This window comes from Alosa alosa, chromosome 7 (genome assembly GCF_017589495.1).
Source record: "Alosa alosa isolate M-15738 ecotype Scorff River chromosome 7, AALO_Geno_1.1, whole genome shotgun sequence".
In the NCBI taxonomy this organism is placed as follows: Eukaryota; Metazoa; Chordata; class Actinopteri; order Clupeiformes; family Clupeidae; genus Alosa; species Alosa alosa.
This window is the reverse complement of record NC_063195.1, coordinates 36,454-64,218: the sequence shown is the minus strand read 5'-3', so window position 1 is coordinate 64,218 and position 27,765 is coordinate 36,454. Positions and strand designations below refer to the sequence as shown.

At 40.7% G+C, this 27,765-nt stretch overlaps 1 pseudogene; it reads left to right on the top strand.

Moving 5' to 3' along the window:
- The first annotated feature begins 1,446 nt into the window (after nt 1-1,446).
- LOC125297503 overlaps nt 1,447-27,765 on the top strand; it is a 59,952-nt pseudogene continuing 33,633 nt past the window's right edge.

Here is a 27,765-nt window from a genome sequence, read left to right as displayed (position 1 = left end):
ACGAATTATAAAGCTATGCGCTACTGTAATTTAGTTACTTTACCCAGTAAACAAAATAAAGTCCTGGCGACGTCCTCTAAAGGTCCCCTGGTGAACGTCACATCCTCGACATTGTGTATGGTTCCCTTGACGTCCCGCGGACCTGTGTTCGGGACATCTAAAAGACGTCCCCGAGACTTTGAGGGGACGTCCTGTAATGGTCACCGTGACGTTATGCGCACAACGTTTATATTAACGTGATGTAAAAATAAAAAAAACATGAAACGTGATTTTGCGGTATTATATCCGGTAGGCTTCATAGACTGCTGTAACATGAGATAGCATTTACTGTATGATTTGCCTGACAATTACACAACCAATTACACCTATCTTGTGATGTCACGTAGACCAGTCATGCATGATATCATGTCCTCCATATGCATTACATTGATGATGAGTAGACATGGACTTTTATACCGGGCTAGGATATGCTACTTTCACATCTACGGTGTCTTTTTCTAAATAAACGAATACATTTTTTCAATGGGCATATCCCGTAGCATATTGTTCATCATCAGAGTAGGCCTAGGCTTGCCTAAGCTAATTATTCAAACCATATTGTTTCAAAATGCAAAACAAACTAATAATAGCCCAAAATGCGTAAATGAATTGCAATGCATATGTAACGGATGCCAGCTAGCTTAGCTGTGCTTGTGGAACGTTGGTAAACCTCACTCCCTGACGCCTCAAGAGTGCTGCTGGCATGCGAGCCAGTAGCCTGGGCTATTCGCTCAATTGTTAGCGCACTCGCCTCCCGATCCGAGGTGCTGCTGTTCGCGGGTTCGAGTCCGGGCGTGTGCCAGGCTGAATCGCGCAGGTTCAACACAACGCAGGTTACACATACTGGGAAACAAAACATGAAATAAAGTAGGCTACATGAAATATAACGGAATATAACTAGAATGCATTGACGTTATATCCACTCTAAGGCATTTTCTTGGACCTGTGATCAAATAGGGACAGCCTAAAAACAGCCTATGTAAACCTATCTTCCTGGAACATTGCAAGTTCAAGGAGTTCAGATAGAGCCTGTATCAGGACCATATTTAGTTCAATGTGTTATATGTAGGCTACTATTTTTGGTAGCATACTGTACTTAAATGGCCAGTATTTTCTTTATTCATTGAAGCCTCTATGTTTACAGGCTTGTGGTGATGATGCACAATGTGCTATAGGTGCCAAAATCTGTCAAACTGCCAAATTGTTTTGTTTTGTCATGGTTCATGTGTGCAATAAATATTACACTTTGAGGGGGGAAAATCGTGGCAGAGAATCATGATATCAATTCTAGGCTAAAAAATCATATTTCATATTTTTCCCCGAATCGTGCAGGCCTACTTCATGATTAAGTGAGTATTTTTTCATTTTGTGTATTGATGTCTCTTCAGCGTTTTGCAGAATATCCAGATGCAGGATCAGTCCAGGTGTGGAGTGTGTGAGCAGCTACTGAGGGACACAGTCATCACCAGCTGTGGACACAGTTTCTGCAGCCAGTGCATCAGCAGCTACTGGAGCCAGTCTGGTCCATCAGAAGACCACAACTGTCCCCAGTGCAGAAATAGATCCAGAACACAACCTATTATAAACTCTCAAATCAAAAGGGCCAAACTAACAGGTGAGTCATAAAGTGCTTTTCTAAACACATGCTGCCAAGAGCAGGGCCCAGACACAATCATCACACCTGCAAACTTGTCACTTTTCGGTTACAATCGCCGTTTTTTTGGTCAATTGGGTCAACAACAACAACAAGTTACATTTATATAGCGCTTTTCTCAACACTCCAAGCGCTTCACATGGAAAGGGGGACCTCACTAACCACCACCAATGTGTAGCACCCACCTGGGTGATGCACAGCAGCCGTTATGCGCCAGAACGCTCACCACACACCAGCTTGAGGTGGAGAGTGAGGGAGTGAATGAGCCAATTACAGTAGGGGATGATTAGGGGGCCAGATTGAATGAGCCAGTGGGGTATACTACGAATCTCGATTAGGGGGTTAGCGAGGTATGTTGCGCTCAAAGTCAGGGTATGCTGTGACATGAAAGTGGATCTATTTTAGCGTCGCTATATCACCATGGTATCTTATGCTCGCAACTAAACCTGGTCAGGAGGAGGTTATGTGCTAAGTTATAGCTCAAATCTTGTAATCTACCACCCACTGACCAATCAATTGTCTTGAAAAACAAAGTTATCTCACGTGTAGGATTCTGTCATATATCTTACAGGTGGAACTCCGCCTCTACAAACATTTTGGATCTCGAATGCGCTTTAATAGTGTTGTGCGTGCAAATATCCACTATGGACGTGCATACCATACAACATCTGATGACAATCGACTTATTTGATGTTATAGGCTAGACACTAAAAATGACCGCAGTGTAGATTACACTATCGCTCATAAATGCAAAAGTAATTGTTTTTTAATATAGGCGGTCTTTTGCATCTCCACGTTTCACGATTGGCCAACGTCATCCCAACACCGAGAACTCACACAGATCTGAGCTGAAAGCCTAGTTTGACAAATATATCACATAACTGCTATCGTAGTATCACTTAAAGTATACCCCTGAGTCAAAGCTTTGTGAAGCCTTGATATGTCTACATAGCCTAGATATGTCTAATGTGCTTCGTAGTATACCCCACTGGTTGGTAATTTAGCCAGGACACCAGGGAATCCCCTACTCTTTGCGATAAGTGCCATGGGATCTTTAATGACCACAGTGAGTCAACAACCTCGGTTTAACGTCTCATCCGAAGGACGGCATCTTCTATGGTACAGTGTCCCCATCACTGCACTGGGATCGATCTTTTTGGCCAGAGGGAAGAGTGCCACCTACTGACCACCTACCAACACCACTTCCAGCAGCAACCTAATTTTCCAAAGAGGTCTCCCATCCAAGTACTAACCAGGCCCACACCTCCTTAGCTAGACAAGGTATCCGTTGGTCTGGCTGCTGGGTTATTCACTTATCGCGTAGAACCGGAGAATTTTTTCAGATCTGCTGAAACCCGCCCTTTAAACGTCAAGGTTTAAATACCCACAAACTAATCAGGCAAACAAAGAACAGGTGAGTCTACTAAATGGCAGGAATTCAAACAAAGAGAGGGGTGGAGTCAGAAGCACATGGCAAACTCAAACAAAACCACATGGGTACACAAAATCACATGACAGTTCAAGGTAAACAAAGGTACATGTTGTCAGGATAAACAAAAACAAGAACTTAGGCCAGAGCAGCATCACTAACACAAAGACTGTAACGAAACTGCATCACTAACAGTTTATAATAATATGATATTTTCAGCCCTCTGAGTTTGCAGGTCTGAATCATAAAAGTAATTTCTCTAAGAAACATAATTATTATTACAATTTAATGTTCATTGTTCAATGCACTTAGTTGTATTAAAATGATCTTTTTTATTCCATACAGATGACCATGTCCTGACCAGAGTACTGATGACCCATAAAGCCAGTATGAAGCAGAGGTTTGAGAGCATATGTGAAGGCATTGTAAGGTCAGGGACTCAAACACTCTTGAACAAGATCTACACAGAACTCTACATCACAGAGGGAGAGAGTGAAGGGGTGAATAATGAGCATGAGGTTTGGCAGGTAGAGTCAGCATCCAGGCCACAAACTAGAGAAGACACATCAATCAACTGTAATGATATTTTCAAGCCCTTACCTGGACAGGAGAGACACATCAGAACTGTGATGACCAAGGGGATTGCTGGCATTGGAAAACTGTCTCTGTGCAGAAGTTCATCCTTGACTGGGCTGAAGAGAAAGCTAACCAGGATGTAGATTTCATGTTTGTGCCTGCCTCCGGAGCTGAATTTGGTCAAACATGATCAGTACAGTTTTCACAGGCTCCTGCTTGACTTCCACCCTGAGCTTAGGGAGGTACAGGATGGTGAATACAAAGACTGCCACATTGTGTTAATCTTTGATGGTCTGGATGAAAGTCGACTTCCACTGAATTTCCAAGGCAACCAAAAGTTGTCTGATGTGACAGAAACATCATCAGTGGATGTGCTGATGACGAGCCTCATTCAGGGAACTCTGCTTCCTTTTGCTCTCCTCTGGATAACCTCCCGACCAGCAGCAGCCAGTCAGATCCCTTCTCAGTGCATCAGTCAGTTAACAGAAGTACGAGGGTTCAATGACCCACAGAAGGAAGAGTACTTTAGGAAAAGGATCAGTGACCAGAATCAAGCCAAAAGAATCATCTCACACATTACGGCAACCAGGAGTCTCCACATTATGTGCCACATGCCAGTCTTCTGTTGGATCTCAGCCACTGTCCTTCAGCAGATACTGGAACAGGATGATGGGAAGGAAGCCCCCAAAACTCTGACTGAGATGTTCATACACTTCCTGCTCATCCAGACCACCAGGAAGAACCAGAAGTATCAAGAGGGAAGTGAGACAGATAGACAGAGCCTCCTCAAATCACACAAGGGTGTCATATTGAAGCTGGCAGAGCTGGCTTTCAAGCATCTGGAAAATGGCAATCTCATGTTCTATGAGGAAGACCTGAGAGAGTGTGGAGTTGATGTCAGTGAAGCCTCAGTGTACTCTGGTATGTGCACTGAAATCTTCAGGGAGGAATGTGTGTTCCACCACAAGAAGGTCTACTGCTTTGTGCATCTGAGCATCCAGGAGTTTCTTGCTGCACTGCATGTGTTTGTCTCTTTTCTGAACATCACATCTTATTTTGACTTGTTTGAGTTATTGATGAGAGCAATGGATAAAGCTTTGGATAGCAAAAATGGACACCTGGACCTATTCCTCCGTTTCCTTGTAGGCATCTCAGTGGAGAGCAATCAAGCCCTCTTGCAAGGCTTGCTGACAAACACACACAGTAGCTCAGAGACCATCAAAAAAACATGTCAATATATCAAGGAACTCAAGAGGAAGAACCCATCTCCTGAGAGATACATCAATCTTATCCACTGCTTGTTTGAAATGAATGATCATTCCCTACATGAAGAAGTCCAAAAATATCTGATATCTCCGGATGGCTTCTCAGGTGAATTGTCACCTGGCCACTGTTCAGCACTGGCCCACATGCTTTTGATGTCTGAGGAGGTGCTGGATGAGTTGGACCTGAGCAAATACAAAACATCAGAGGAGGGACGATACAGACTGGTATCAGTTGTGAGATACTGCCAGAAAGCTATGTGAGTATGACAATACACAGTGTTTCCCCTACAATGTATTCATCAGTGGCGTAGCGCCGCTCCTGGAATTCAAGCGGCACTGCAAAAAAAAGTTACCTAGTTTCAAAAAAAAAAAAAAAAAAAAAAAAAAAAAACACCGCCAAGAACTTCAGGAAAAGCTGCCGTTCGTTCAGGTTTGATGTCAACAAATAATAGTAGGCTAACGCTTGAAGGCAGTCAGGGGATTCCACAGGAGATCATGCTTGTTTGTGTTTATGTTTAAGTTTATTAGCAGATGCAATTTTGTGCAAAAAACGTAGCCTACATTATGTTAACCAAGGAACCAAATTAAACACGCCAGTGAGGTAGCTCGCCCCTACCTTCAGTAGCCTATTCCCAGATAAATTCCACGCATTGCTTCATTTTTGTTTGTGATACAGGCTATGCTTTCAAGCCCTGTGTTGCTAAAATACCTAGGCTGTGAAACTAAGGTCTAGCTAGCCTATTGGTGGGTTTAATTATCCTGGGTGCCATTCCGAACTTAGTCCCGCCCCACGGGAAGTTCGGTCTGGCATTGCTCCATTGTGGTGGAAGTATGCGCGCCCTAAATCTGGCGGACCAATCAAATCAGGCTTTACGATGATGGACAGGTGAGCAACAGTGCCTGGTCTATCACGTCATTGGAGCACGCTTAAATTAGGCTTATGTTTGAAACAAAAACGCTGTGACTAGAAGGATACATGGCTTTTAAGACCCCATATGGAAAATTCATATTATTTAATGAGGTTGTATCACTGAAAACGATTATTTCTAAAAACTTTGGCCAAAGTTGAGATGTGGGAAAACTGGTGGTTTCACTTTCATCAAGGGAAAACAGTGCTGTTGCATTGTGACATGTTCCCTCGTTTGTTTGAGATCTCTGATTGACCACCTGTTTGAGGGATTTGCGACAGCCTTTCCCAGCTGTTCAACATGTTTGTAGCATATCACTGTTCAACAGAATTATTTTTAAAAACGGAGGGGATATAGGAGAAGAAGGATGGTTCGTGTGTTTTCTTCCTACACCTCATGGTAAGCTATTTTGTTGCTCTGATTGGTTAGGTCTATCCAATTGAGTGCAGAGGCATTCCCCCCCTGTATCGGTTGAAACACGCCCCATAATTACGTCCCAATGGAGCAGTATCAGACTCATATTCTAACTAGAATTTGAGTATGACAACGTCAGGCTAGGGTTTAATTGAATTTGAGTAATAGGATACGCAACCATTTACATCTGGAGATAGTTTGTAATTCCTGTAGAGCTCACCAAAGCTTTTTGAGCATTTATTTTACCAAATGACATGGAAAACATAATTCATTTCATCCACATATTCTTATGCACCATGCACAACAACGACATCAATTATTTTTGAATGTATCATGTATCATAAATAATTCTAAATAGTAATAGTTTGTACAGAGGCCTACAGTGTACAGTTGTACAGTGGCTAATTACTAATAATGTAAATGAAAAAGGTGAAAGAAAAACATGAATAATCCTGTTCAAGTACTGCAATAATCATGCTTTGTAAATGCTTGTGTTGATGGTTATGTCATAATTTGTAACACTCAATCTCAAAAAAATCCACCAGAAGTCACCATTTAAGGAGTGATTTTTTCAAAAAAATTTTTGGGGGGGGGGGGGTGCTACGATCAACAGCACCGCTGCTGGAAAAATTTCTAGGGGAAACACTGATACATCAAGATTATTTACAGTTTCTCTATGCACCCTATATACAAAAACTTCCAATCACTATACAGTGGGTCCCAGTTAAGTTTGGACGGGTTCCTTCAGGAATCACGCACCCCATTTTCTCAGCAGAAATGGCACAAACTGCAGTTGACACAAACAACCACAAGGTGTCACTTTGGAGTTCTGCCACTACTATTTTTGATGCGACTTGACTTACTGTTTCCATGATGCAGTTTCCAAGTCAGTAGAACAATCAGAGAAAGCTGAGCCATTACCAAACATATATGATAATACAATAGCATGAGTTTATATATCTTATACCCTATATAAAAAGAGGTGGCCACCGCACACTCTTATATTAAAATACGCGATAAACCCGGGAAAAGTTGACAGGTTTGTTTCGGTCCCGGTGATTATTGTGAAATTGTGCAAACGACAGCCTTTTCAAGGCATTTCAAGGAAGGAGTCGTAGCATGCAAGCTCCCAAATTGACCCAGTAGCCTACAGAAGGCATCAATAGTCTAAATTGTTGGGACTGGGGAGGGTCATGCGTTTTTTCTCAATCACTTTGGAGGGTCATAGAAAAATGTCTTGCTGGCGAGGAAGGGGTCTTTTTGACTAACGCTCCCAAAACTCCTCCCAAAAAGACGCAATTAATCAGAAATAAATAATGTAATCTTCATCGCTTTATTTAACAAACTGCAAGCAACAAGAGGGTTGAGTTAAGCTGTGAGGCCAAACCAAGAGCAGAGCCTATCTGTTAAGGCACTCGATAGGCTATAACGAGCTGTGTGCCTGGAAAGACAATAGAAGATGCTTTCTGAATAGCACAGCCAAGACGGCTCTGGTCATCCCATACCCTCCCCACTTCCTGTAGCCTACCATTATGACTTGTTGCCGTTTTGGGACATTAAGCTTTTCACGTTAAGCCCCCTCCCCCCCCCTTCTTTCACAAGCAGTGGGGGCCTTGAGCACAAAGTAACACTTTTGGTAGACAAAGGAGGGTTCTCCGCGCTTCTGTCATTTGGCCACAATCCGTTACAACCAGGCCAGGACAGATATTTTAGAGCAGGGGTGTCAAACTCATTTTCATAGAGGGCCACATCATTGAATTTATAGGTTACTGAGGGCCACATAATCAGCGAACATGTGCATGGTGCAACCATGAAATCGGTATTGCAGTAGGCTATGGCTTATTCAAAATTGGTGTGAAATAATGGTCCTAACTACTTTAAAACAGTGTGGCTGAAATAAAAAACAAAAAGCCTACAACAGTAACATTTTCAAATGCAACTTCTAGGCCTACAGTATTAGTTAACAACTGATCAATATGCATTCATGGACTGACATTGATGAGAATAAACTGCAGTCAATAATGTGCATAACAATGTCCATAACACATATCACCACTAAAATTAACTGTGGCTAAGAAAGGTACTGTGTGTGTGTGTGTGTGTGTGTGTGTGTGTGTGTGTGTGTGTGTGTGTGTGTGTGTGTGTGTGTGTGTGTGTGTGAGTGAGTGTGTGTGTGTGTGTGTGTGTGAGAGAGAGAGAGCGCTATGGTACGTACACCCACCCACCCCACCCCCTCAAAAAACAAATTTACACGTGTACAATATTTGTCTGTTTCCGGTTTTAGGTCCGTGCATTGCAAAAAAAAATAGCCTACATAGCATAACAATATCCACATGCAATAATACAACAACAACGTATACGATGACCTATTCATTTGGACAAATTGATGCAGCCCTATAGCTAAATTTACCTTTAGTTTTGTTCTAGTGTACCGTGACGTCTGGCTTTAAACAGCTGTAATCTAACATTCTGACAAGCACACCAATTGCCTACCTTGTTCTTGCCCATCTGGAATAACTCCTCTAGCTTTGCTGCCTCCATCCTTTCTGTTTTCGTTGTTTAAACTTGTGATATCCATAACTAGTGAATTAGCCCAACATTGTGTGCTGATAACCATATATATAGATAGCAGAGTAAAAGAAAACAACAAGTAGCCTAGTTGTGCCTGCGTGCGTATTCTGTCTCCTGCTCAAACAAAATGTGTTTGCGTTAATTTTGATAACGTTCACTAACTTTACGCGATAAAAAAAATTGTAAATAGCCTGATGGCATGCAGCTAATGGGATACTGTGCATAGTTGGGAAGGTATGGTGAGCCAATTTGGTGTGATACACATTAAACACACACAAGGGAAGTTTTCTCTCGTTGTTGAGGGACTGACGTGCGGGCCGTTCAAAATCATCGCCCGCATATGGCCGTACATGGCCCGCGGGCCGTATGTTTGACACCCTGTTTTAGAGGCGAGAGGCCGGTGCAGCTCAGATGTCTTCTTAATTTTCTTTATTCTTTAGTAAAAGGTGCAGAACATTATTAAACTTTGACTAACGTTTCATGTGTCGATGTTTTTGACTAACGAACATTGAAACGTTAGTCAAAGTTTAATAATAAAGAATAAAGAAAATTAAAGGCGACATCTGAGCTTCCACCGCTCTCCTCTCTAACACTTTTGGCTTTGGCTAAATATTTCTAAAATCATTTGAGTTTCACTAGTCACATGTTTTAACAAGTAACACTTGTTATTGAACTAATAACAGACGTGTGTCGAAAATTGACTTTATTTTCCATAGCCTACGGAGAAATAACATATGCAGAGTCTAACCAAGGTCAATCTTGCCAAAAAGCCCTCAAACCTGAAAACACATAAGGCAAAAGTGCAAAACATCCCACAAAACTAACTAAACTAGCGTGCATATTTTTTGTATTGCAATCATTGTAGCCTACAGTTGGAACAGCTTGTAGGGCTTCTACATATTCGGCGCACCGACCGGTGGCGTGACACTGTGGCGATCAAACTGGCGTAGATCTTGCTGGCCAAGGATTTTAGCCAGGTAGCGGGTAGGCCTCAAAGGGGCAGGCGAATTCCGGAAGTAGAAGAATCGGCGTAGGCTAGAGGGACCGCCTCTCTGCTAACTCCCATAGAAGTCCATTCATTCTAGGATTTTTTGAAATACCATAACTTCATATAACATATATCCTGTGCCGATATTGTAGCTTCTGTGTAATCCACATAAACACTACAAAGGCAAAACAGACTCCACTACCTCGTCCGTAGCGTTGGTTACCCGTGAAGAAGAATGGTTAGCTTGTTAGGTTGGAGGGAAGCTAGCTTTGGCGTAATCTCTCTTTTCGCCCATGGGGAGATAACCGTATTGTTTGGATAAGAAGCTCAGTCCACCTTACTATGACGGTAACTCATAAGCAAACCCTAGCATACGACCAATATGTAAAGCATTACACAGAGGCAACCTAATAATAATAAAAAAGTAAACCTAATTTTTTTTTTTAAAGCGCGCTAATCATTACAGAGGTTTTCGATGGATTGACCGCAGGTCGGAAAAGTGGAAAGAAGATTAGCTTCAAGGCTATAACTTTTTGTTTTGTTGACTGTTTTTGAAGATGATCATGTATGGTAGCTTCAACATTAACACGACTAGGTGAGGATGATATTAATAATAATACATAAATAAATGTTTAACTTTGATGACTTTGAAGGCGAAGGAAGTGTGAGAAAAATTTCTGTGTATCTATCATATGAGTTACAAGATTCAGTTCTGATGGCTAACGTCACAAAGTTAAGTGTGAGTCTGCGCAGTACTGGGGGACCAACTGAAAAATCGTTCTATTTGACTCAGTGCCCTCCCATTGAAAACGACGGAGTCTGTTCGTCCATTTCTTTTACTGTCTATGGGTAGCGCACCACTAATTTTTTTTCAGACGAGCGCGACAAAGCAGAAACAGGAAGATGGACTAGTTCGAGGGCAAGCAGAGTTGCAGTGTTTTGATACAGTCGTGAATTTTTAATAGTTTGCTGGATAAGTTAACAAAGTTACCAGCGAGTTGCAACACATGGAATTAAGAGGAAAAGAATAGAAACGATTTATTTTCAAACAAAGGATATCTATTAAGGCCTGAACAAAATCTCTTTCCACTTCAGGAAATTACACAAACTCAGCCAGCTGCTAGCTAGCTAGCCAGCTAACTAAACTGTTTAAATTATTAAAATTTCCCTCGGGATGACTAAAGTATCTATCTATATATCCATCTATCTATCTATCTACCTGTGCGCACACCTTGGAAACTAGATGATAATGATGGTGGTAGTTGTGAATAGTAGCAACCAAAGTCTGAAGTACCGTCACAAAGGCTAGCTAATAGCAGAGCCCGTTTACATTCTCTGCTACTAGTGTTTCTTAATGCAGCTTCTTCTGCTGTGTAACGTAGTTAGCGTTAATCTTTTCACAACAGCGACACCTCTGTTCAGGAGAATATTGCAACTAGTGTCGTGACCAAGATGCGCAAGTATAAATGGTTACGGCGCTTCTGTGACGTCACATTGTCGCGCTACCAGTCGGGTGCATCAAGTATGTGGAACGTTTAACAGTCGTTTTATGCGCTCATTATACAGAACGTTTAACGTGTCCTAAAAACAGCTATCAATTAATCACCAAACGTCTAAACAAGTATTGCCAGGAGCAACAACTTGCAAAAAATGATAACAATAGGCCCAGGCCTTTATATGGCTCTGCTCCTGCCTAGATTCGAACTCAGAACTGCCTGAAAGTTGCAGACCTGTTCTGGAAATACGTGCATTAACCCACTTGACCGTCAGACAACGCTATCTGCTTCGAGTAGGCCTATTGGGTGGGACTGTAGCCTACACTGGTTGCTGTGGCACAGTCTTGAGTGACCGAATTCGTTTTCCTTTGTCATATGAATGCTGTCATTTTGTTAACATTACTGTTAAGGAGATGCTGTAGGCAAAGTCTATATTTCAACCTCGTTAGTATAGTAAAAAAAATCAGAACTATTCACAAGGTTTCTGGGCAGCATATTTATGTTCTGTTAGCAAGCCGAACTTCTCATGACTACCGACAAAGTAGCCTACTGCCAGCTGGCCGAAGCTCTCATTTTAAAACATTACTGAGACAGGCACTGTACAATCAAAAATCTTGCCACTGAATCCAAAACTATGTTTAACATTATGTACAAAGCGTGGCTACAGTGGACTAGCATGTTGCAGGGGCTGCTAAAAACACAGAAGCGCACTGAAAACTTCGGCCAATCACAGCCCTTGCTGTCGAATCGCCCGTCTGGTTCGACCGTGGAGCATACAGCGGACTATGCTGCCCCAAGCGGCTGCAGTTGTACTTACATTTCACCCAGCTGCGTGAATCACCTTGATCGTGAATGAAGTGTCAATTTTTAACTGGGACCCACTGTACATTTAATAGCTGTTTATTATACTCTAAAATAAATTAGTCAGTTCCACCAACATTGGTTGAGTAGCTACCCTGAACTCTACAAACGGGATAGATGGCCGGAGTTTGAGAGCAGAATCTTGGAAACAAGAGTGCATGTGCAGTGTTGCAAAACGCACACTAGTGTGATTAAAAGCACGGAGTGAGCAGAGCCATGTTGAAGTTTTGAAAGTTTGTGTTAAAGCTGACCAATAATTGATGATACTGGATACTGCAATTTTACTCCATTTTTCTTTGAATAACTGCTCATGCTTTGTCAGTTTGGAAGGGGATCAGGTGTGATATTTACTTGCCAGATGAATAAATCAAACTTGGACTGTGTTAGTTTGTGATAAGTGCATTCAAATCTCCCCTGACTGTATAATTTATTATAGTCTTTTGCCTCTGTTGCAGACTTGCGGACTGTAAGCTAACAGAGAAGTCCTGTGAGATTGTGGCATCAGCTCTGCAGTCGGCAAACTCCCCTTTAAGAGAGCTGGACCTGAGTCAGAATGACCTGCAGACATCAGGAGAAAAACTGCTCTCTGCTCTCCAGAGTCCAAACTGCAAACTGGAGACACTGAGGTCAGTAGTATTGTTGACTGTGTTGACAGTAGGGATCGGCCAATATGGATTTTTTAGTGCCGATACCGATTTGTTTTCACCAGCCGTAGCTGATGACCCATATCGGCTGTCGATTTTCTTGAGCCGATATTTGGAGCCGATACTGCTTTTGCTGCTTTTGCTCCCTCAATTTACATCATAAAAATGACACAATGATGACACAATGAACAAATGTTACAAGTTTCAATTTAAAAAAGGAACATTTATTGAACTTATGGATGGGTCCACTGCATATGTTTAACTGCAGTGCTCGAATTACGTGGGAGCCAGAGGGAGCCGAGCTCCCTTAGGACTGGCTCCCATGAAAACAACAAAGTCAAAAATCTGAGGGGGTATCTAATATCTGAAGGTGTCTGGCATTGTAATTTAATCTTAAACAACGCTCATTATCCATCCCCGTGCGATCTCTTACCATTAAAGACGTTAAATTAAAATATAGGCTACTACTGGACATAAACCGACCCTACGCTCTTGAGCGCAGCATGACTGAACTTCGCCACCACACCACTAGACTATATGAGCAAACCACATACAATCGATTTGACAGCACTCGCAAGTCCGAAGAAGTCACCCTGCTTTGATGCGAGTGTTTTGTCTATTTACATAGGTCTTCATTGGGCTAGCCTACATGGTTTGATACATGCTGAAAAAGTCCTGTTTGCTGTTGAACTTGCGCTTCGCCTCTTCTATGTTAATTGACAAAGCAAGAAATAATGGCCCATAATACAGCCTACTTCAATGATTGTGTGAATTGATCTGTAGATATCCTCTGCCATTCAGAGCTCGGGAAAGTTCCCAGATATTTTGAAAAACCTGTTAGCAATCTCTGATGGCGGAATATTCAATGGCTACCGACAACATCTCAGTGCAAATTCCAAAATTGTTCGTCTATTTATTTCCACAGTTCAACACACGAGACGACTGAACACCCAGGTGTTAATATCACTATTTGTACATTAGCCTGTAATACTAGAACATAGTTTGGCTGCAATGGGTTTATTAATTTCTGCCAATTAGTGCATTTTCCCTGTGTATAAGTCAAAGACTACATGAATTATTGAGTTTGACGCTGAGGATAGCCTATCTTAGATGGTGGTCTGGTTCAAATGAGTTACGTTGTGTGGATGCTTGAAAGCAGTGCTTGGTGGATGCCAGTTACAGTATGTCAACATTTTCCTTTAATCACAATGAGACTTAATATTACAATTTACAATAAAACAATGTTTAATCTGCATTACAAAAATTCATTACAAAAACAGCAGAGTTGAAAGAAAAATTGGGGCAGTTATTTTATAGTTCACTTCAGGAAAATGAAAAGTGAACTTTTTTTTTCTCAGGTGTTGCCTCCAAAATGTAAGTGTGTGTGTGAGAGAGGGAGAGAGAGAGCTAACAATAATGTGGCAATAAGAAGGTTGTTTTTTTCTCAAGTTTTGCCTCCATATGTAAGTGTGTGTGTGTGTGTGTGTGTGTGTATGTGTGCGTGCGCGTGCGCACGTGTGCGTGTGTCTGTGAAAATAAGGAGATGTCTGATGAACTTTAGACGAATAGCATTTGTAAAAGTCAACTTGGACAACACTGTGTCCGACATCTGTCTAAATAGACAACTCATAAGGGAAGCCAAGGGAATGGTTAATGATGACAATAAATGCTGACGAGAAGAATCGTCAGATAGGATACATTAGTAAATTGGTGCGGTTAAATATTTTACATTTTGTTGATTGTGTAACTTACATGTATTTTCAGCTGTGACTGGTTAAATAAGTTTTTATGTAAACAAAAAAAAAAAACTAGCCAAGAAAAAAAACTCGCATGTAGTCCAGAGCAGTAGAGAAAGCTGACTGGCTCTGACGTTCCCGGTCCAGATGGACCTGACCATTGTAAACAGAGAAAAAAATTGTTTAGGCTACTATAGGCCTACGGACATTAGGATATAGGCTAGCCCACTTAGTTGGGTGGCAAAATAAGTCAATCTTGGCCGTGATCGGTGTGTGATTTATTTAATTTCTCATGCAGACTGGATGGACAGCTCTCGACTATGCCTCTCTTCCACGGTGCAATTGCATGTCTCTGTATCACCCAGCCAGGCTCTGCCAGCTTGTCTCCGCTATTTTTTTGAACTTGCTACAATCATAATACCATTATGCCATACCATCATACCATCAAACAGTCATGAATGCTTTATGTGCAGTTTATGGCAGCTGCTATGAATGTGTTATGAACTCACCCGTCAAGTAAAGTGTTATCGAAGATTTTTACAGAGAGGTTTGTTGATATATTATTCCTAGCCTGACTTACATGACATTTTATGCCTAAAAACATGGCAAAAATCGATTTTGACAGCATATTCTGATTTACAGGATAACAAAAGTAGATATTCATAAATCCCTACCTGTAAATTTTTCCCCATCTAATACTTGAACCTGGCTGTATCCAATGCTCAGTTTTCGTGCCTTAAAATGTATGCAAATTAGCGCATATTTAATTAGATAATACCTAATTTGCATATGTAAACATTAAATTACAGAAAACTCGTAATACATTTTTTTCTCATATTAATGTAAGTAATCAACTGGGGAAGTTTCATAGTGATATCTGCTTGTTAAAAAATGTACCCTATTCACCTGTAGTGTCTCGCCTTAAAAGAAGAATGCCTTAACTGGAAAATAACAGCATTAGTGTTTTACTCTCACTTTTGCTGCAGATTTAAACATGACACTTAACCTTTTTATACTCTTTTTCCTCTCCTGCAGACTTGCTGGCTGTAAGCTAACAGAAAAGTCCTGTGAGATTGTGACCTCAGCTCTGCAGTCTGAAAACTGTCCCTTAAGAGAGCTGGACCTGAGTCAGAATGACCTGCAGACGATAGGAGAAAAGCTATACTCTTCTCTACAGAGTCCAAACTGCAAACTGGAAAAACTAAGGTCAGAAATATTGTCGACTGTTTGTCAGACACTGGTATCAAAAGTAGACTGTGTTAAAGGTGCTCTAAGAGATGTTGGGTAACGCCATTTCTGTTGATGTTCAAACAAAACAGCTACTCCCTCCCCCTCCCTCCCATGCAATTGAAACTTTCCTAAACATGGATCTCCTAGGTAATTTGGCTGGAACAGTTTGTTATGTTTTTATGGTCCAGGCTGGACCAAGTTGTTTTTGTTGCCATTTTTGGAGCCTGGGTTGTCCACAGAGACTGCATTTTTTTACAGTGTATTCAGGGCACAGGCAGCTAGCGGATGTGAGATGATGTTTGCAGTATGTGACAAAAATGTTTTAGCTTAGAAATTGTGTAACATCGCTTTTAGCACCTTTAACCAGACAATACAAGCACTGTCGCTTTACACTTGGTAGATGTATTATCTTTGATTTCAGTATTTGTTTTTACAGACTTGTTGGCTGTAAACTGAGGGGAAGATTTTTGGCCTTGGCTCACCAGAGGGCAAACTCCCACCTAAGAGAGCTGGACATCAGTGACAGTGAGCTTCAGGACTGTGGAGGAGAACTGCTCCATCAACCACTGAATCAAGACTGTAAAGTGAGGTCAGTACTTCTTTGCACATTGCAGAGAGGCTGGTGCTTGCTCAAACAGTTTTTTACAGTTGCTTATTCCCTCCTTACACTGAAAGACTTTGCAAAGATTTGGAAAAGATTTTTGAAAGACTACAGTCTCAGACCCTCTCACATATAAAGACAAGTGATAGAGTTGTTGAGTCACAGACTAGTCACAGACTATGATTTTGCAACAACTAGGGATCATGAAGTATCACTATTTACAAGACCGCTATTAGATTCCTTTAAATTATTTCCATCGTGCACTACATATCAACAGGAACTCATATGATAGCCTACTCATGTCAAAGTAATTTTTTCGTGTTTCTGCAGCATTGTTTCATGTGTGACATCCCTAAGACATATAGAGTTGTTCTGTCACCTGGAATAGCCGACTAATAATTTATAAGAAATGAAATAACAAATAATCATATAGGCTACAGCTGTCGCCTACTTTGCCCCTTCCAGTTTGGTGTTGGAGAGAGGTCACTAACTTTGCCCCTTCCTGTTTGGTGTTGGAGAGAGGTCACTAACTTTGCCCCTTCCAGTTTGGTGTTGGAGAGAGGTCACTAACTTTGCCCCTTCCTGTTTGGTGTTGGAGAGAGGTCACTAACTTTGCCCCTTCCAGTTTGGTGTTGGAGAGAGGTCACTAACTTTGCCCCTTCCTGTTTGGTGTTGGAGAGAGGTCACTAACTTTGCCCCTTCCTGTTTGGTGTTGGAGAGAGGTCACTAACTTTGCCCCTTCCTGTTTGGTGTTGGAGAGAGGTCACTAACTTTGCCCCTTCCTGTTTGGTGTTGGAGAGAGGTATTGGTTTTTATATTGTTCACGTCCAGTGGCGTGCACAGACATTTTGGGGGGCAGGTGCTCGGGGTGGTCACTTTTTAGTGCACGTGGAACACTTAATTATAAAAAAAATTACACGCACGTGTTGAATGAAATTTGACTTGTGCTGCAATTAGTAAATCAATATACAATTAAGACAACAAAGAGACCAAAATGTGTTAATTTATGTTGCTTAACAAAACCTATACAAGAGAAAACGTTCGTCTTAACACATAGATTTGCAATTGCAAACTCTACCGAAATTATTTGTAGCCTATGTGGTCCTCCTCACGTTATCTGTCATTGACTTGGGCTACAACGTAAAACTTTATCAGGTGACCAGTCGGTTAAAAATGCTTAGTTGTTTGATGCTGTATGAGACATTTTACTGCACAACAAAATGATTACACGTTGGGCTTAGAGGGCAAACTGTACGATTTTACTTGATCTGTAAGACAATAAAGAGACCAAACAGTACGAGAAGGAGTTATAGTGGGCTGTTGTCTGTTGTCATTACATGAATGCAGATGGGCATTTTTCATAGGCAGGGGCGGAGCTACGTGGTGGCCAGGGGGGGCCACGGCCACCACTGGTCAAAGCTTGGCCACCCTGCTGGCCCCCCAGCCCGCTTCAGTGAAAAGGAAAAAAAAAAAAAGAATTGCTGCCGTTTTCGAATACACTTTGCAAAGCAGGGACTGAACCAATTACTGCACTCTATCTACGACCATTGGCCCAGTCAGGAAGTGTAGCCTACGGTTCTGATCACATCGTGAGTAGGCCTAGTGCAGCAGCAGCAGCAGCGGGACAATTCAAGTCATCTGTTAAAAACACTTGACAGTAGACTAGGCTAGCCTACTACTTAACCTCAGTAACAGGTGAGTTGATGAGTTTGAACATTAATGCTAATAAGATGTTAGAATGTGTCACGAATCATAGCCAAGTGAGCTGTGTTGGGCTGTCCTTGTTAGGTAGCCTAGGCTCTGACATTGATGTGTGGGGCTGATCAAAAATAATCGGATGCCCGCGGGAACGCTGTTACAAGAATATTTCGATAAAATTCGGGTGAAATGCAAGCATATTAGGCACATATCTCCAGATGGCTCCAGGTAGGCTAATAGGACCTAGCCTAGGTTACTTTATAAATACATAATTTGCTGACTGCGTGTGGTTCTTGCCATAGCTGGTCAGGCAGAGGCAGGCCGCTTTGCCTGAATTCTTTGTTACATTGCTCCGTAACTGTTCATCGCAGCGAGATGAAACCTTAATGGCGTGACAGCAGAAGTGGGGCTTTCCAACGAGACTAAACACTTGTCTGTGCGATCAAGTATGAAAATAAAAATAAATATCATGTAATTAAATAAAATTGATTCATATTTACAGTTCACCTGCGCACCCATTACTCTTGTTTGAATTACTTGCGAACCTGTGATCGCATAGATATGGCAAGCATATCAGAAGAAAGAGGAGAGTGTCTTCAGAGTGTCTTCACAACCGATATGCCAACAAAGTTCTTTAACGTTAGCAAATGATCAACCCAGTGAATTCACTGGCAGTTTGGAGATCACGTTGACGCTAGGCCTTGTAGACTGCAGTCTGGAGATCACTGGAAGCACAGTCTGAAGTAGTGGGCAATCGTGTAGATGCGCAACTCGGTGGACTTCTAACAGCGACCGTCTGTTACTCCGTGAGACTGCTCACCACTAGGCTAAAGTGTCAATGGCACTTACAATGACCAGGATAACTGCTTATAACTAAAGGTAGTGAGAATGGCCAAAAATAGAGTAGCCATAGGGCTAAATAAAAAAAATGGCATTTATTTCCATAAGGCACACACCACATATTTTTCACATTTGCTCAGCCCCAGAGAATCCCTCCATCATGGCAATGATATTGCCAGATTCAGAACAGTCTGCCCTATGCACACATGTGCCAGCTTGCAGTGGTGAGATACATGTCAAAATATAAGAATTTTTATAATACACTATTTGTATTTGTATTATTTAAAAATCAAAATGAAATCAATGCAAGTATTAATACATGAAATAGTGGCAGATCTGGGTAGCCTAGCCCTTAAAACAGTCTAGGGTTTTAAGGGTTAATTTCTTAATTCAGAGCCATGTTACTTACAGCCAAGTACTTGGAGTGGATATCAGAAATAAATATAGTTTGGCCATCAGTATGAGATCAAATATATACATACCATATTTGTAGTATTTATTATTGTTCTTTGAGTTAACATCATTTGAATAAAACTGATCAAGTATAATAATAAGCTTTATTTGTATAGCACCTTTCATACACAGAATGCAGCTCAAAGTGCTTTACATTTGAAGCATGTAACACAATAATAGTCAGTCAGTCATTATCAATCACTTTTCTTCATTGCTGGGGCCGTTTTTGATCCACTCAGCAACATATCAAAAATATAGAAAATGACGTCATAAGACTGGCAGCCCTAGCCCTCTTACCCCCCACAAGCACGCCATATGGAAACTGTGAAAAGGAAAAACTCCCATATTCCAGGAAGAAACCTTGAGCAGAACCTGACTTAATGGGAGCCCATCTGTTTCTTTATGGCTAAAGCTCCAATAGCAGCAGATGTAGAATAATCTGAAAAAAGTAGTCTACAGGATAAGATGTGTTAACTAAAAGCTTTCCTGTACAGGCATGTTTTCAGATCTTTTTTAAAATATTTACTGAACTTCAAGCACCTGCTTGATGTACAGAGGCAGGGTGTTTCATAGTTTGGGGCATAATGGATAAATCAGCTTCTCCACTTTGTTTGTGGAGCACTTTGGGTACGATTAAAAGATTAGAATTGGATGATCTAAGTTTCCTTTGTGGTTGATAAGATATTAAAAGCTCAGAGATATATGAAGGTGCTATGCCATTCAGAGCTTTGTAAGTAATTAACATAACCTTAAAATCAATTCTATAGAAATAGGAAGCCAGTGCAGTTCAGCCAACACAGGGTTGAGGAGCCGGTTTGAGTTATAATTTTACCAAGCTCAGATTGAGTAATAGTGCTAAAGGACCTTAATTTTGGGGCTGTTTTTGGGTGTACTATCAAACATATTACTTGTGTTACCAATAGCCTCCTTATAGAAATGACTTTGTTTTTGAAGAAGTCTGCAAATTCTTCAGATCTTAGAGAGGATGCCTGACTGAGTGTATCAAAAGGTGTTTGATGCAATAGCCCTATCAATGGTAGAGAACAACACCCTAGAGTTTCCACTGTTTTCAAAGCAATTACCTTAGAAAAGTGGTTCCTTCTCTCATTCAAATAGCTCTATTATAATTTGCTATTTTTTTTCTTTTAGAATGGCACGGTGAACCTGTAACTTAGTTTTCTCCATGTTCTCAGCTTTCCTACATGATCTTTTTTAGATCATGGATATTTTCGTTCATCCAAGGTGTCAGTTTGCTACAGGGCCTTTTTTAGTCTTTAAGGGTGCCACTCTGTCAAGCAGAGCTCTTAATAATTCACGATTGAGAGCCTGTACCATTTGATCAATGGGATGATGTAAAATATCTAAATTAATGGAGTCTATAAGAGCTATGAACTGCTGTTCTGCTCTAATGTCCAAGAGTCACATTTGATTTAAATTTCGGAAAAATTTTTGGAGTATGTAGTACTACATTAAAAGATACACAATAATGATCAGACATATTTATATATTTTTACTGATAAGTCTGTGACTTCTATCCCTAGAAATGACTAGATCGAGGGTGTTGCCAAGGTTGTGGGTGGGTCCTGTAACATGCTTCTTTAGCCTTTAAACTGTCCAACACATGAAGAAACTTACTGGCTTTTAGCATCAGTTGTCTTATTGACATGAATATTAAAGTCGCCATTTACAATTATCCGATCATAGCTAGTGATGATGAGGACATAAGTTCAGAAAACTGGTCGAGAAAGCCAGTCCATAGTTTAGAGGGCGGGGTAAGGTTAATAGAAGTACAGCTGGGTCAGCCTTCAGAGTGAGGGCAATATACTCAAAGGAAGCGACAAAAAGTTGACTCTAGTGCAACCATATTTGTTTGAGAGAATGGAGGCAATTCCACCACTTCGCTTGCCTTGTCTAATTGAGTGGAAGAAATTATAATTTGGGGACAAGTTTCAACAAGAACAGCTTCATTGTCTGAAGTCAGCCAGGTTTCAACAAGAAACAGAAAATCCACATTTTTTCACTAATAAAAATCATTGATTGCAAATGTTTTGGTAGTAAGTGCACCTATATTTAGTAAACCCATGTTAGCTGAAAATGCCTCTGGTTTTTGAGGAATATGCTGAGGTATGGAACGAATATTTGTTAGGTTTCTAGTTTTAAATTTGTCTTTTCTTTTTACTATACGTTGGGTAGAAATCAACGTTGGAATAGAACTATAAGCATAAGTCATGCTTTTGCATGAAGCAGCTTGATCTATGGTAAGGTGCATTATCATAATATTTTTTATTGGCATTGACCTGTTTATGGAAAATATGTTGGAGTGGCCAACAAACTGACCTGTGTATCAGTGTTGGCTTTGCACAATTTATTGCCATTATTAAAATAGGCTATCCTAATCTTCAAAACTTTCACTCTTTTACGGGCTTTTCCCAAATCACGGAAGAAACGTCGATGCAGCGGTATAGTAGCAGATAATCAGGCAAGTCTTATTTAAATAAACTCCTGTTGCACTTACAAACTTTCTAATGCCTCGCTATTGGACTAAAGGTCATAGTTGTACTACTGCAGAAGTTTGCACCATTCAGGGCATTATTAGTGGGGTAATTTTACTAGATAAAAGTTGGTTCCATCACTTCGACTGCAGAACGTCATTAGTTTCTGACAGCTTATTTACTTTCGACCAGGGTTCGACCAAGGGGAAAAAAGGTTCTGGGAGGGTGTTTGGCCTCGGGTCATGGTGCAAAGGACCCTAGGGTGAAATTACTCCAACCATCGCTTTTAAAACCGCTTAAGATTGGCACCTTTACACTTAACGATCTGGTTGGACGGGAGGCGCGCATCACATTCCAGTACAACTCCATGATTTCTGTCCGACTTTGGAAATTTAGTCGCCGACAGTGAAAACAGACCAAAATCGTACAATGTAAGGCCGCCATTACACACATTTTCAAAACGCACAGATCCGATTGTTGCTCACACAAAATGCAAAATGTCACAGATCTCCTGCAATATGAAACACAGCATTCAAAATATTGTAATAAAAAATATTGTCTCAAAAGCAAGCATTTGTCTCACGTATATATCGTTCCAAATTACCTTTCTTTGAATATTATTCAAAAGTCCAAGCTTGGAACGTCACCTGCCCACACAGTGTTCCCCAGACACCTTATAGGATGTATTTAGATGTTTAGTCAGATGTTATGAATCAGTGTCTCCCCCGTATAATAGGCTAGACCTACTAGTTGATAAACATAATTTTCATATCCAACACTATCTAACTGCCTTTTATGTAACCTAAATTACTGAAACATTGTGTGAGATAACATAGGCTACCAGAGACATTAGGAAGACTACCCAAGTAGCAGTGCTTCGTCTGTGCTTCGCCCCAGTATCCCAAGTCAATATCTGCCTAGTAAATCACCTTGTCTTAATCTACATTGCCATTTGTACTCGTTGTGAATACACAGGCCACAAGAAGTAATTAGGTAGAAGTAAGAAGTACTTCATAACAAGAAGTAATTTTGTTGGCTCATTTTTACTCACGACATGGTATCCGGCGACATACTTTTGGCATATATGTGAGTGCATGACTGTTAGAGGAACAGGACATTCAGTTCTTATTGCGGAGTGTTATTTAGGAGATTGAGTTCTTACTGCAGAGTGGTACTTAGGCCTTTTTCAATGGAAATCTACCACAAATGTATATTTGTGTGTGTGTGTGTGTGTGTGTGTGTGTGTGTGTGTGTGTGTGTGTGCGTGTGACTATTACGCATTACGCTAAAGTCTGATTCATTTTCATTTCATCTGTGTTGGTTTTGAACGTTTGAACCGGAAATCCTCTACATATTAAAAGGGTCTATAGTAAGGCAAAGATCGGATGGTGTTCAGTAAAGTAATGAGTGTTTGCACATGTGAGGAGTGAGTGTGAAGAAGTGAGAGTAAGAGGTGAATAAGTGGCTTTTTGATAGGTTGTGTTTGATCAATGCAATCAAGTAACTTCCTGTTACAGTTTTGTGTGTTAGGTAGAGATTTGTGTGTGGTGTTTTGCAAAAAGTGTTTTATGAAAAATTAGTCAAACACTGAAAATTAGTGTTTGGTTTTGGTTTTCAGACTTGGTGTGGGGATATGGTGTTTGAGTGATTGTTATGTTTAAAAAAAATGGCAAAGATCTAATGTGTAAGCAGTTGAAAGAAAAAAACTGTAATAAACAGCCATCATGTTTTTTATTTTTATTTTGTAATTTCATAATTGTGAATGTATATAGTATAGATGACATGTTGCTTATAGTGTTTTCCTCTCTTGGTGTAGACTTACTGGCTGTAGACTCAAACACAGCTCCTCTGAGGTTGTGGTCTCAGTTCTGCAGTCATATATTTATCAACTGAGTGAGTTGGACATGAGTGGCTGTGATCTGCAAACATCAGAAGAGAAGCTGCTCTCTGGTCTTAGAAACCCAGACTGCCAGCTTGAAAAACTGAGGTCAGTACACATTCACATATTCGGAAATCAAGACATGCATTTGAGAAACATTGGCTTTTGTAGTTGTGCCAATGTTGTGAGAGAGTTGGTCACAGACCTGATTGATTAGTATAACACTCCCTCCTGATGTGCCCCATATAGAGCACAGTTAACTGTAGAGTGTATTAACAATAACAACATCTGTGTTTCACTCTTGACTGGTCTCTGATTTCACTCTCTGTGATTCTGTTACATGGTTTATGTTTTAACAGACTTGTTGGCTGTAAACTGAGAGGAAGGTTTCTGGCTGTGACCCTTCAGTGGGCGAACTCTCACCTAAAAGAGCTGGACATCAGTGACACTGAGCTTCAGGACTGTGAAGAAGAACTGCTCCATCAATCACTGAATCAGGACTGTAAAGTGAGGTCTGTATTTTGCACAGCAAAAACTGTCCATCTTTTTATTCACTGGCATTTCATATTTGGGAATGTAAGGAGTATAGAGGACATGTTGCTTACAGTGTTTTCCTCTCTTGCTGTAGACTCATCAGCTGTAGACTCAAACACAGCTCCTCTGAGGTTGTGGTCTCAATTCTGCAGTCATATATTTCTCAACTGAGTGAGTTGGACATGAGTGGCTGTGATCTGCAAACATCAGAAGAGGAGCTGTTCTCTGGTCTTAGAAACCCAAACTGCCAACTGGAGAAACTGAGGTCAGTAATTCTCTCAAAGATATAGGGCCCTATCATGACATTCTAAAGTGCATCGTCACTCGTCAAAAGTCTATTCAAATTTAGTAGGATGTCCAGTTCACATTGGGAGGGGTTTAGTTATCAAAAGTGGGCGCATGGCAACAAAAGGTGTTCCTAGGTTTTTAATCAGTCATATGGGTGTGTTTGGGCGTAACATCATTTTAAACCAATGAGAATGACATCTGGCATTCCCTTTAACTTGCGCATAAGCGCCAATATGTCAAATAAATGCATCGGGTATTTTGGCATTCAACGGCGCATTTGAAGGAGGCTGCTTGAGACCGTATGAAATAGACATTCTTAAACCATGCATTACTAAAATCTAGCATAGCCTTCACGCATTTGCACTCGTCTATTATTTGAACTCATTGGCAAAGTAGAAACTAACTTCACCAAGGTGTCAGTCAAAGCGAAACAGTTATATGCAGTTACTTTCACTATTGACTGACAATGGGTTACCATCGAAAAACATAGGCTGGAAAAAGCAACATTTACCTAATATTGCTCAAATGACTGAATAAAACAACATTTATCCTGCAGAGGAGTTGCTTATATCTCGTGACAGTCGTCTTCAGCTGTGCTCCATCGTGTCTCTCGCCTCTCCCCTAATCACTTTTAACCGTCATTACCAATTTGCAAATGATGGTGAATAACTACTCATCATGAGATGTACAGCATTTCGCAATATCTTTATTCTAATTATGTTTCCCATTGTAATCGTGCAATTTGTAATGCTTTGCATGGACGTGCGCTGGTGTGCGTTCATGAATGATAGAAGGATGGTGCGTGCACCTGCCAATATGACTGTTGACATGAGATGTACAGCATTTCGCAATATCTTTATTCTAATTATGTTTCCCATTGTAATGCGTGCAATTTGTAATGCTTTGCATGGGCGTGCGCTGGTGTGCGTTCATGAATGATAGAAGGATGGTGCGTGCACCTGCCAATATGACTGTTGACATGCTTTTAAAATAGCATATGAACAACTTCGCCATTGACTTCTGACCAGGTTTTAGGTGGTGTATGATGATAGATTTTTAGACAACTCGCCAGGCCCCTCCCTAGGTTGTTAATTGCCACACCCCTGGTCGCAATGTTTAAAAAATAAATGTGCAAAATACCGAATTAAGCTTTGCGCGGGTGAATAACGAGCTTTACGCCATGCGCTGAAGCCCAAAATACAGCCCACAGAGTTCATACATAGAGGCCTTATTTATACATTCAAACTTTTGACATACTGTATAATAGAATCCAGAAATGATTGTAAAAATGTTTTTATTATTGTTTATTATTGTTGTTTACAGGGTTTATGTAAGTGCATGTGTTAGTATTAATACTCCCTTCTGATGTGTCCCATATACATTTACATTTATTCACTTAGCTGACACTTTTATCCAAAGCAACTTACAGGTCTAACATTCAAGTATACATAGTAAGTAACATTCAAGCTACATGGTAAAAAGGAGGGTAACAATAAATACTACTTTTCCGTGCCACAGATCGGATCAGTTTTCCGATAAAAAAAATGAAACAAAAGCAATAATAAAAAATAAATAAAAGAGAGACTAATATAACTTTGCTTTGGTGAATAGTACTATTTCCATACCATCACTGATATGCTTATCGCCAAAAATAATCATGACCTACTGTGGTATAGTTTGTGTTGCCCATCCCTTCTCCTAACATATGTTATGATTTTATATGGACTTTAACAACATTGTGATTATATAAGTGATTGAATTCAATTATATAGTTCCTATCTGCCTTTTGCACTCTGTCTTTGTCACTCTATGTAGACTTGCTGGTTGTAAACTGACAGAGGAATCCTGTGAGGTTGTAGCCTCTGCTGTGCAGCACTTGGTCTCCCTGACAGAACTGGACCTGAGTGACAATCACTTAAACATCGCTGGAATTCATCTTTCGAGTGCACTGAAAGAATACATCAACTGTAAGCTGCAGACATTGAGGTTTGTGTTTGACTTTCCTTTTTTTCTCCTCAGGCTTTTAAACAGTGTGTTTGAGATGTGGTTTCAGTAACAGTATGTAGTGCTGGGCGGTATACCGGTTCACACTGTATACCGGTGTATATTTTCATTATGATATGAATTTTTAATATACCGGCATACCGGTGTATTTGATTACACAACGTTTGGAACGCTGCGCCGCGTGTCAATGTTTCAGACGGGACTTTTTTTCACAGGCACGCATGGTGCCACTGCAAGGCGTAAACACAAAACACCTTAAGTTTTCCCCCTGAAGTATGACCCTTAAGGCTTAATTTCTCCTTAAGTAAGGGGTTTATTTAAGGGTGTTGCACAGAATACATTCAAATGTTTATTTAGTTAACCCTTAGAACCCGATTGACGCAAAGTGCGTCAAAAAACACACCCTTTCTTCTCTGTTGCATTGCTCTGGAACTGTTTATCGCAGCGAGATGGGCTTTCCAACGAGACAACACACTTGTCTGTACGATCAAGTATAAAAATAAAAAAAATCATGAAATTAAATCAAATTGCATCCATATTTACAGTCTATGCTTCTCTCATGTTCACCTGCGCACCCATTACTCTCGTTTGAATTACTTCGCAGAACCGATGATGTATAGATATGGCAAGCATATCAGATGAAAGAGGAGACACAGTGCTATCCATTGGTACCATGTATATCGATCCTACTGGCTTATAAAAACAGACAAAGTGACTGCAAAATAATAATGTCATGTACACAAACCAACGCAGCACACCCATTACTCTCGTTTCAATTACTCGCGGACCTGTGAAAGGATAGATATGCCATGCATGTCAGATAAAAGAAGAGACTCAGAGCTATCATTTGACACCAAGTACATCCTTCTGGGTTATAAAACAGACGAAGTGATAGCAAAATGATAACTTCATATAGCTGGACCCACGTTTTTGTCTGTTCTTGTGGCAAAGCATGTTTATAAACCCACAAGCTGACTCTCGGACACACAACAGTCAACAATGTGACCCGATTTAAAGTGGCTTTCACCCCTTTAGACACTTACTAAAACATAATATGTTTCATACCTGTGTTGCACCATGTAGGCTAATGTTAGCTGCATTATGTAATGACATGCAATGTCGGAAATGCTAAAGGTTAGCCTGTCGGCTACCTGAAAAATGTGAG